The sequence below is a fragment of the Homarus americanus genome, unplaced genomic scaffold (assembly GCF_018991925.1).
Source record: "Homarus americanus isolate GMGI-L3 unplaced genomic scaffold, GMGI_Hamer_2.0 scaffold45698, whole genome shotgun sequence".
Taxonomy (NCBI): domain Eukaryota; kingdom Metazoa; phylum Arthropoda; class Malacostraca; order Decapoda; family Nephropidae; genus Homarus; species Homarus americanus.
Genome location: NW_024735554.1, coordinates 16,511,429 through 16,524,130, shown reverse-complemented (window position 1 = coordinate 16,524,130; position 12,702 = coordinate 16,511,429).

Below are 12,702 nucleotides of genomic sequence, written 5' to 3'. Positions count from 1 at the left end.
CACTTCCCCAGTAATCAAGGGACATTGGAGGTGCACTTTAGCTAAGGGATAGGAAGAATGGGATGAGAGATCTGAAATTTGAACACTCTCATTAATAAATGCGGTAGATATATCAGGAATGACGTTAAACAGGAGGATAGATTGTGCTGCGCCCGTATCACGTAGTATACGAATAGGGAAAGAACGAGACCCCTCTATGATTGAAATTTTTCCCTCATAGGTGAATGAAGAGAAGAGATCCTGATGGGGCCTTTCCACATTTGTGGTTGCTATTGGTTTGGATTTGGGATCCAGGGAACTACTTTTAGCAATTCGACACTTTGGGTGTTTACAAGACTGGATCGTATGGCCTGGGTTTTTACAGTAAGAACAATAAAACTGGGTTGCATCAGGGGGGGTAGGTGTGGGACCTTTCGACCTACCACTCACGCCCTCAAGGTTATCATCAGAGGAGAACCTAACATGTCGGAAAGTACCACGTTCTCTACTGCCCAGTGACTCCACCAGCAAGGCGTACGCATCAGCCAGCTCAGCCGCACGCCCCAAATTAACCTCTCCACGCTCCTCCACATGCTTCAAGATGTGAAATGGTATCTTGCTTTTCCACTCCTCCAGGACTACCAAGTTTAACAAATCCTGAAATGTGGAGGTCTCTGAAGCCTCTAACCACTTCTTAAAAAACCTAAGCTTTTCTTGAGCAAACTCAACAAAGGTGTGTGAATATGGTTTGGTTAGTTTGCGAAACTTCTGCCGGTATCCATCTGGCGTGATAGCATAAGAGGTGAGGATATTCTTTTTTACGTTATCATAGTCATCAGTCTGGTCTAAACAGTTATAAACTCTACGAGCCTTACCACATAATTTAGGAACTAACACCGACACCCACTGGTCCTTAGGCCACTCATTCTTCCCGGCTATTTTCTCAAAAGTCCTAAATGACCCGTCCATATCGGATTCATCAAACCCGTGAACAAGGGAAGAAGCATTAGCAGGGTTAAAAGCAGCTAGTTTCTCTTTTAATGCCACTTCTTTTGATTTAAACTCCGATGTTAAGGTGACTTCTGTCTCTCTCACCTGTAGTTCTTTCAGTCTAACCGCCTGCTCCAACTTGGCCTGTTCTGACCTTCCCTCATGCTCCAACTTGGCCTGTTCCGACCCATGCTCCAACTTGGCCTGTTCCAACTCAAGTTCTTTCATTTTGATTTGGAACTCGAACCTAGCTCGTTCTAGTTCTAAGACGTCTACTCTTTGTGTTTTTTCTTGAGGGCTAGCCAGACCTGAAGCAACTTCTGAGTGAGGAGGGGTGGTGGATAGTGGTTGAAGTTTCTTGGACATGGGCGTTAATCGGTCAACAGCGGATTCTTTTAAAACTTCTTGTTGAACCAACATTTCAATTACATGATTTTTTTAACATCTCCTTAGTCAGTTGCTGTGAATATGGGATATTGTAATAGTTGGCTATTTCTTTCAGGATATTAACACGTAATTTAGCTAAGGAAGGATTTTCAATAAAATACTGGAGATCAAAACCTGAGGTGGCCATTGTTAAGAAAACTAGGATAAATTAACTAATGGTCAAAAGATAAGATAAGTGGATTACCCTAGAAAATATCACGGCAGTGGATAACCAGAAAGTCCCAGAAACTAACCAAGTTATACCTAGGGAAATTACACTTATGAATATTGTTCTTCTGAGAAGATCCTTAGATAAGGATAAGAGACTTGAAAGAGGAAGGGCGTATTACGGCATTAATATAAAGATCCGGATTAACAACCCTTAGATACTTGAAAGAGGAAGGGCGTATTACGGCATTAATATAAAGGTCCGGTTAACAGCCCTTAGATACTTGAAACAGGAAAGGCGTATTACGGCATTTATATAAAGATCCGGATTAACAACCCTTGAGTAAACAGGAAGGGCGTATTATGGCATTTATATAGAGATCCGGATTAACAACCCTTAGATACTTGAAACAGGAAGGGCGTATTACGGTATTAATATAAAGATCCGGATTAACAACCCTTAGATACTTGAAACAGGAAGGGCGTATTACGGCATTAATATAAAGATCCGGATTAACAACCCTTGAGTTATTTTATTATTGACCCTGAATGAGATAATGAGAAGAACAATAATTGAGGCTTTATAATTATGAGGTCCTGGTAGAGCGGGGCGTCCCAAGATATCACTTCACCCTAAACTAGTGACTATGGAACAGCCTACTCTGGAGCGAGGGTACGGCATTAAACAGATCCGGATTCTTCCCTACACTCGATAAGACTTACTACACGACTGCCACGTGTAATAACAGGTAAGCCTTATGACACTTGGAACCTAATATCCTACGTCTGTCACTCTTACTGTACGATAATACCAATATATGCACACACATATGAAGGAACTTTAAACCACCGTAAAGCAATTGTGAACAGAAGTGACTGGGAGGAATAATTAACAAGGAATAACAAGGGGGGAAGGAATATGGCACTTAATGTTCGGTCCTGTCACGGTCGCCATTTTTTACGAGTTGGGGATTTAGAATACAGTTAAAAGTCTACCCAGATCCCAACAGGCAACAACAATGAAAAAACAAAGACAATCGGACTATAAAAGGGTAGACAAAGGATGCGAGTTTGTGTTGTGTTTAATAAAGTACCATAAATTCCTTAACAAAATATTCAGCTTTCTATAATTTACCCTTAACCATACTTAACCTAAACATTAACAGTATATACATATTTATACAACATACAATAATTTGAAGCAAGGTGGAGAGGCAATATAAGATTACAAATACTTAAGTGCGGAGCTGAGATGACTGACGAGTAAGGCTGAGTATTGTAGAAGACGGTAAGTAGTCACTGTGCCGTAGGTTTCCAGGATAGGTGATCCTGTGGTCACTTCCCAGAGTGAACTGAACTCTCATCGAATTGGAGCTGATGAGGAAGACTTGGAGGAGGTGACGCAACAACCAGGATATGGAGAAGGGAAACCCCGGAGTGGTAACTAAGACTAGTCATACTCGGGTTTCGTCCCTAGATGGCGTTGCTCGTGGTGCTGGGTAGGTAGATCATGACAATAGATGGCGTGGTTCGTAGAGCTGGGTAGGTAGATCATGACAATTGATAGCGTGGTTCGTAATATATATATATATATATATATATATATATATATATATATATATTTTTTTTTTTTTTTTTTTTTTTTTTTTTTACGAAAATAATGACTATAGGACACAGGTCAATGACCTACATCAGGGCCTGGGGGCCAAAATTAATAACAACAATAATAATAATAATAATAATAATAATAATAATAATAATAAATAAATAAATAGTGATAAACGATTTACAGTATGTATGTTGTGTTGTCAATTGTAAGAGAAACAATTTAAACCCTGTAGTTACAATATGTGTAGATGCGGCAGAAAGTCAGATCAGCAACCTGGGACTTGGTCACAATTTTTGTAATGCCATATAGCAACAGGGTCTACCATTAGACAACACATTATGCTTCCAATATCTTCCCAGGCAGTAGTACCTCCCTGTTTGATAGCTGCCTACTACCTGGTGACTACTACCTACAACTTGAGCCCGCTACCTACTACATGGTTTTTCTTATTTTTTGGGACAATATTATTTTCTTTTGTTGGACGTGGCAAAAACAATGTCTCGCGTTCTTCTGAATGACCAGATACCTCCTGACATTTCAGAATTAAGAAAGTACCAAAAATCTTCCCTCGCGTCTTGAAACAAGCGCAGTGTTGACACCTGAAACCCACGTTCCTATGTAATTAACTTAAATTTTTTTCAAGTTTATTAAAGATGTTCACAGTTATTTTTGGTCACATATAGCAAGATGTATGTCTCACGTTTTTGTAGACTCCTGAAAATCGAAACATTCGACAAGTTCTCAGCTAGCTTAGTAGTACGAATGAGACATGACATCATAATTCCTGAATTTATATAGCAAGGTCTCGAATGCTTGAACATTGATAATGCAAAACATACCTGCATCAATTTTGCCATAAAAAAGTCTGTAATCATTTTCTTTGAAGTGGCGAGAACACACACGTACAAATTTGGTGTTTATCTTATCAGAGCGCTTACAGGCATTTATCCATTTATCGTAAGTTTTCTTATCTCTGGGAAATATGTAATACTTGATGTATTCTCTGCGAGGGATTTGAGCATTGCTGGTGCACCCGTATATTGCACAAATAACCATAATAATTGTTGATACACTGGCCCCGGGAGTAGACGAGGGCACACACATGACGCTTGTTTACGAGAGTGACGTGACCAAGCTGTGCATTGTGGGTAAAAAAAGTGCTAGATGAATTATCCTTAAAAGTATTCTATCCTTGTTATAAAGGTACTCTATTCCTTTTCATACCCTAACATAACAATATGCTTATAAGATGTAACATAATTTATAATTTTCTGCTACCTAAGTATTTTCTTTCGGGTCAATCTATTTTCGGTATTGTAAATATGAAGTGGCCGGATGTTCCTAATATTCATTATTAGTTTAACGCAGAAATGTACTCGTCTTCCGTGGTAATGCAAATGATGAATGTTTCTAAATTTATCTGTTAAGAAATATGTTACGAGTTGGGGATTTAGAATATAGTTAAAAGTCTACCCAGATCCCAAGAGGCAACAACAACAAAGAAAACAAAGACAATCGGACTATAAAAGGGTAGACAAAGGATGCGAGTTTTTGCTGTGTATAATAAAGTACCATAAATTCCATAACAAAATATTCAGCTATCTATAATTTACCCTTAACCATACTTAACCTAAACATTAACAGTATATACATATTTATACAACATACAATAATTTGAAGCAAGTGGACGTGGGGGAGGCAATACAAGATTACAAATACTTAAGTGCGGAGCTGAGATGGCTGACGAGTAAGGCTGAGTATTGTAGAAGACGGTAGGTAGTCACTGTGCCGTAGGTTTCCAGGATAGGTGATCCTGTGGTCACTTCCCAGAGTGAAGTGCTCTCTCCTCGAATTGGAGCTGACAAAGAAGACTTTGAGGAGGTGACGCAACAACCAGGATATGGAGAAGGGAAACCCGGGAGTGGAAACTAAGACGAGTCATACTTGTGTTTCGTCCCTAGATGGCGTTGCTCGTGGTGCTGGGTAGGTAGATCATGACAATTGGTGGCGGGGTTCGTAACACACCCCCCCTCCAAAGACCTCCGTAGCGCGGGCGCGAAGGAGATGATCACCTGGTGCTTCTGGAGAGTAACTGCTGCATTTCCACTGGAGCTCGGGATAAGGAGTCTGCAATCAGGTTGTCCACCCCCTTTATGTGCCGGACTTTTAGATTATAGGGCTGGGTGAGGAGAGCCCAGCGGAGGATTCGCTGGTTGGTGGTCTTGTTGGTTTGGATGAACGTGAGTGGGTTATGGTCGGTGAAGACTAGGGTTGTTTGTGGGCAAGACTGGAGGTAACATTCAAACTTCTTTATTGCCAACACCAGAGCCAGGGCCTCCTTCTCTATGGTCGAGTAGTTGGTCTGATGTTTTTTCAACTTGGCGGAGTAGTATGCCACAGGGTGAAGGACATCAGTGGTTGGGTCGGGTTGTAGGAGCACAGCCCCAACTCCGACACCGCTAGCGTCGATTTGCAGATGGAAGGGCAAGGTGTAGTCAGGGGGGTGGACTACAGGCTTAGAGGCAAGGAAGGCTTTGAGGCGGTGGAAAGACTGGTCGCATTTCTGGTTCCAGATGTAAGGAACCGCAGAACTAGTAAGGTCTGTGAGGGGTCCGGCCACGCTGGAGAAGTTACTGCAGAACCGACGGTAGTAGCCGCACATCCCTAGGAAGCGTATGAGTTCCTTCCTCGTCCTTGGAGTGGGGAAGGACAAGATGGCTTTAACGTTTGCGTCCTTGGGTCTCACCATACCATGCCCAACAATATGTCCCAGGTAAGTTACCGAGGCCCGGCCAAAAGCAGATTTAGCCAGGTTTATGGTGAATCCAGTCTCTTCCAGTCGTGCGAACAGTATCTCCAAACGCACCAGATGTTCGTCCCAGCCGTCCGACACCACCACCAGGTCATCCAGGTAGGCGAACGTCCCACCTAGGTCCTGAATTAGGTAGTTGATGGCCCTCTGGAATGTGGCCGGAGCATTAGAAAAGCCAAACGCCAAAACCAAATATTGAAAAAGACCAAATGGAGTTATAAATGCCGAGATTATTTTTGCCCTATCCGTGAGTCCCACTTGATAATATCCTTTCAACAGGTCCACGGTACTGATAAATTTGGCACAGCCTATGCTGTCTATTATATCTTCAATCAAAGGTAAAGGGTAGGAGTCTGAGACAGTGACCTGGTTCACTTTACGATAATCGGTACAGAAACGAAAGGTGCCATCGGGTTTTGGAATGAGAAGGCAAGGTGAAGCCCAGGGGGAGGTACTAGGCTCAGCTAAGTTATGTTTTAACAAAAAATCTACCTCCTTTTTCATAATCTCTCGTTTTTGTGGATTTAGTCGATATGCTGATTGCCTAATGGGTTGTACATCATCGGAGATTAGCTTAATATCATGTTTAAGTATATTGCAAAACCCTGGGAGGTCTGACGTAACTTTAGAAAATGTCGATAATAACTTAGTGAGATCTTTTGCTTGAGATGGATTCAGAACAGAAAAATACTCATCCAAGTTGTTGAGTATGTGACTGTTAGCAGGGTTTTCTTTAGGTAGAGGGAAGTCTAAATTCTCCAATAGGTCCATGTCATCTGTCTCCGGCTCCGGCCCTGACAAAATCGTATGGAATACAGGTAGGCTTATAGCCTCTGGGATGTCTTCCTCTGACTGCCTGGAATGGTAAAGTTTCATGAGATTAATGTGAACAAGTTGTGAATCTTTTCTGCGATCAGGAGTATGGACTATATAGTTGAGAGGAGATAGTTTATTAGCATTGACTTGAAAGTTTTGATGGAACCGTTCCAAGCAACCTTGGGACGGTGGGTGGTAAGCCGAAGATGTACAATGGTCCACACTGAGGTCTTTCATCACCTGTTTGAACAAAGATGGATCAGATTGTTGGGCTGTAATGAGCTCATCCTTACTAATGGTCTTATTGTACAGATCTTCTGTGGGTAGAAGATATTGGAGGTGGTTTTAGATGAAGAGGGCCCATTTCGCACACTCTGTGACCGGGTGACAGCACAAGATGGGAAAAGGTGAGGAATAGTTTCTTCAAGGTCAGTGGTGGAGTTGACAGGTAAGGGAGAGTCGACTGTCTTTATGTTGGGAACCACTAGATCTCCTACCAAGTCATTACCCAATAATAAATGAATGCCGCTCACAGGCATTGGATCTTTCCTAATGGCTATTTGCACTTCCCCAGTAATCAAGGGACATTGGAGGTGCACTTTAGCTAAAGGATAGGAAGAATGGGATGAGAGATCTGAAATTAGAACACTCATTAGTAAATGCGGTAGATATATCAGGAATGACGTTAAACAGGAGGATAGATTGTGCTGCGCCCGTATCACGTAGTATACGAATAGGGAAAGAACGAGACCCCTCTATGATTGAAATTTTTCCCTCATAGGTGAATGAAGAGAAGAGATCCTGATGGGGCCTTTCCACATTGGTGTTTGCTATTGGTTTGGATTTGGGATCCAGGGAACTACTTTTAGCAATTCGACACTTTGGGTGTTTACAAGTCTGGATCGTATGGCCTGGGTTTTTACAGTAAGAACAATAAAACTTGGTTGCATCAGGGGTGGGGTAGGTGTGGGACCTTTCGACCTACCACTCACGTCCCCAAGGTTATCATCAGAGGAGGACCTAACATGTCGGGAAGTACCACGTTCTCTACTGCCCAGTGACTCCACCAGCAAGGCGTATGCATCAGCCAGCTCAGCCGCACGTCCTAAATTAACCTCTCCACGCTCCTCCACATGCTTCAAGATGTGAAATAGTATCTTACTCTTCCACTCCTCCAGGACTACCAAATTTAACAAATCCTGAAATGTGGAGGTCTCTGTAGCCTCTAACCACTTCTTAAAAAACCTAAGCTTTTCTTGAGCAAACTCAACAAAGGTGTGTGAAAATGGTTTGGTTAGTTTACGAAACTTCTGCCGGTATCCATCTGGCGTGATAGCATAAGAGGTGAGGATATTCTTTTTTACGTTATCATAGTCATCAGTCTGGTCTAAACAGTTATAAACTCTACGAGCCTTACCACATAATTTAGGAACTAACACTGACACCCACTGGTCCTTGGGCCACTCATTCTTCCCGGCTATTTTCTCAAAAGTCCTAAATGACCCGTCCATATCGGATTCATCAAACCCGGGAACAAGGGAAGAAGCAGTAGCAGGGTTAAAAGCAGCTAGTTTCTCTTTTAATGCCACTTCTTTTGATTTAAACTCCGATGTTAAGGTGACTTCTGTCTCTCTCACCTGTAGTTCTTTCAGTCTAACCTCCTGCTCCTACTTGGCCTGTTCCATCCTTTCCTCATGCTCCAACTTGGCCTGTTCCGACATTCCCTCATGCTCCAACTTGGCCTGTTCCAACCTTCCCTCATGCTCCAACTTGGCCTGTTCCAACTTGGCCTGTTCCAACTTTTCCTCCTGCTCCAACTTGGCCTGTTCCAACTCGAGTTCTTTCATTTTGATTTGGAACTCGAACCTAGCTCGTTCTAGTTCTAAGGCGTCTACTCTTTGTGCTTTTTCTTGAGGGCTAGCCAGACCTGAGGCAACTTCTGAGTGAGGAGGGGTGGTGGATAGTGGTTGAAGTTTCTTGGACATGGGCGTTAATCGGTCAACAGCGGATTCTTTTAAAACTTCTTGTTGAACCAACATTTCAATTACATGATTTTTTAACATTTCCTTAGTCAGTTGCTGTGAAAATGGGATATTGTAATAGTTGGCTATTTCTTTCCATTCTTTCTTCAGGATATTAACACGTAATTTAGCTACGGAAGGATTTTCAATAAAATACTGGAGATCAAAACCTGAGGTGGCCATTGTTAAGAAAACTAGGATAAATTAACTAATGGTCAAAAGATAAGATAAGTGGATTACCCTAGAAAATATCACGGCAGTGGATAACCAGAAAGTCCCGGAAACTAACCAAGTTATACCTAGGGAAATTACACTTATGAATATTGTTCTTCTGAGAAGATCCTTAGATAAGGATAAGAGACTTGAAAGAGGAAGGGCGTATTACGGCATTAATATAAAGATCCGGATTAACAACCCTTAGATACTTGAAAGAGGAAGGGCGTATTACGGCATTTTATATAAAGATCCGGATTAACAACCCTGAGATACTTGAAAGAGGAAGGGCGTATTACGGCATTAATATAAAGATCCGGATTAACAATCCTGAGATACTTGAAAGAGGAAGGGCGTATTACGGCATTTTATATAAAGATCCGGATTAAGAACCCTTGAGTTTGGTATGATTGACCCTGAATGAGATAATGAGAAGAACAATAATTGAGGCTTTTTTATTATGGGGTCCTGGTAGAGCAGGGCGTCCCAAGATATCACTTCACCCTAAACTAGTGACTATGGAACAGCCTACTCTGGAGTGAGGGTACGGCATTAAACAGATCCGGATTCTTCCCTACACTCGATAAGACTTACTACACGACTGCCACGTGTAATAACAAGTAAGCCTTATGACACTTGGAACCTAATATCCTACGTCTGTCACTCTTACTGTACGATAATACCAATATATGCACACACATATGAAGGAAACTTTAAACCACCGTAAAGCAATTGTGAACAGAAGTGACTGGGAGGAATAATTAACAAGGAGTTACAAGGGAGGAAGGAATATGGTACTTAAGGTCGGGTCCTGTCACGGTCGCCATTTGTTACGAGTTGGGGATTTAGAATATAGTTAAAAGTCTACCCAGATCCCAACAGGCAACAACAAAAAACAAAACAAAGACAATCGGACTATAAAAGGGTAGACAAAGGATGCGAGTTTTTGTTGTGTATAATAAAGTACCATAAATTCCTTAACAAAATATTCAGCTATCTATAATTTACCCTTAACCATACTTAACCTAAACATTAACAGTATATACATATTTATACAACATACAATAATTTGAAGCAAGTGGACGTGGGGGAGGCAATATAAGATTACAAATACTTAAGTGCGGAGCTGAGATGGCTGACGAGCAAGGCTGAGTATTGTAGAAGACGGTAGGTAGTCACTGTGCCGTAGGTTTCCAGGATAGGTGATCCTGTGGTCACTTCCCAGAGTGAAGTGCTCTCTCCTCGAATTGGAGCTGACAAAGAAGACTTTGAGGAGGTGACGCAACAACCAGGATATGGAGAAGGGAAACCCGGGAGTGGTAACTAAGACGAGTCATACTCGTGTTTCGTCCCTAGATGGCGTTGCTCGTGGTGCTGGGTAGGTAGATCATGACAATTGGTGGCGGGGTTCGTAACAAATATAATAAATTATATAATCAATGTTGGATCTTGTTTTCATGTACCAAGTGAAAATAACAGTGTATAATATTTCAAAGAGAATAATCTCTCTCTCTCTCTCTCTCTCTCTCTCTCTCTCTCTCTCTCTCTCTCTCTCTTTACGTAAATTATTTATTGTTACTTGAACTGCAAGACATATTAGGTTGAATTATTAAAGTCTGTTATATGACACAAAGATTAAGTGAGCAACACAAGCTGGAGTAGGTCGGGTGCAATTCAACAGTGAGAGCAACAACACATTCTGATAGTCTTAAGTAAGTTAGGCAGTCTGTGAGCTACACAAGTAAGTCTTCACAGCTTCGGTCTTACCCTTCACTCTAGTGCAAATTTGTCAAAAAAACAATGACCTATTAGTTAGTCTGTGTTGGTCGTTCTTATGGTGATGCTTCAATTTCCTTGTTAAAAAAAGAAAAAGAGAGTTAATAAAATACATTCCGGTCAATAAAGGTCAAAATATTTAATTGAGAAGAAAATCAATAAAATAAATATAACCAACATTGTGGACAATTCCGACTGTAACTATTAGAGTGTGTACGCGATGGCCGCCTAAAGCACAGATAACAGAGTGTTTACTACATGTTCAGCGATGACTAGAGAACCTCATAAGGAATAAAGCAGTAATGACAACGTGTCGTAAAAAAGATTAACCGTAACAATATCCACACGACTCGTACGAGGATTTACTTGTCTTAATATTAAGGACAAAAAAATAGTTCCTGGAATTCTTCGGGAAAAATATGAATAATAAAACCTTTACCAATGTGAAAAAGGCTTCCTTAGTTTGTGTATTAAGTGGTCAGAAATATTAACCTGTATAACATAATTTGGATCAATCACCTGCGTGTATCAATCAGTTGCTGTTGGGTTAAGAACCAGCGGTGTTTGAAAGCCTTACATGTCGAAGCACCTAAATATAATTTTAAAACAAGCAGTAATTGGCTTATTAGAGATTAATTGTCTCTCTAAATTAATTTAAAACTTGCTTGTGGTAAAAAAAAAAGAATGTCAACACCTGTGCTCGGTGATCCTGGCAGGTGACGCTCCTTTTTCGTAAAATATAACAATAATAACAACAGCAACTAACACCTGTATTTAGACATTAAAATTAAGAAAAATCTGTGCATAGTGTAGGCATAAAACACTGTAGAGATGATACTGATAGTAAAAAATATTTGTTAAAAAATTAAAACAATATTGTAGAATAATAATATTCACAAAGAATATTAATTTCACAATACAAAACAACATGAAGCAATATGATACTTGTCTGGCAGTAGTCTGTATGAAGCATTTAACTCGAACAGTTTTTGGTTTATAATAATGTGAAAATCTGCGGTGATCAGGCGGCGCCGAACCCTTGTTCATAACGCGCCAAACGCCGGGGAAAGAAATGCCTTTGACAGGCAGCGGGGAAGGCGGTAATTAAAACACTGGCCAGGAAGAACAGGCTAAACTATGTTATCCTGGGAGCTTTATACCGTGTAGGTCTTTGCCGCTACCTTCAAACTTTGCGTATTAGATCTAGTTTGCTAGAACGGGACAGGAATGGCTAGGAATGGCCCGGAATGGGCAGGAATGGGCTGGAATGAGTGGGATGCAGAGGCTGGCGTCCGAGCCACTCCAATAAAACAAGGGCGAGCGGCTCAATACTTCAACTATGTGACTTATCCTGGCAAACATGTCCGCTTTCCCTGGAACTCACCAATAACATATCTTTCATACTCCGCCGATTTTCGCTGCGGACGATTTCATATTGGAAGGTTTGTAGGGCCGGGCGAGCTGGGAGGATTGATCGATGGCCTCTGCCGCTGATTGATTGATTCTGGTGTTTGCGTTGTTGGGAGCTTTGGATCCTGACTCGGGTATTTGACACGCGTGCATTGGTGCTGACCCCATCGTCTTGTGCTAAATTGATTGGGAGTACAAAAATCACGCTCGCATCTGCTGTTTTTGGCTAGCAGCTGCTTATTCGTGGATGATTCTTCGAAATTCGGGTCATATAGAGGACGGAAGAGGGTGTAGGAGTAGTAATTAGCCGGCGGAGGAGGCGGGGCACCTCGGGCAGACAGGGGTGACCCAGGAGAGTGGGTGATCGTTCATTAAGACTCGCGAGCGAAACTTAGCGCCACGTGCTCTCCGTTACCCCGACGGCCTCACCAGCTGGTATTCCAATATTGTTAATCGCATCGTGATGTGGTATTTTGGTAATT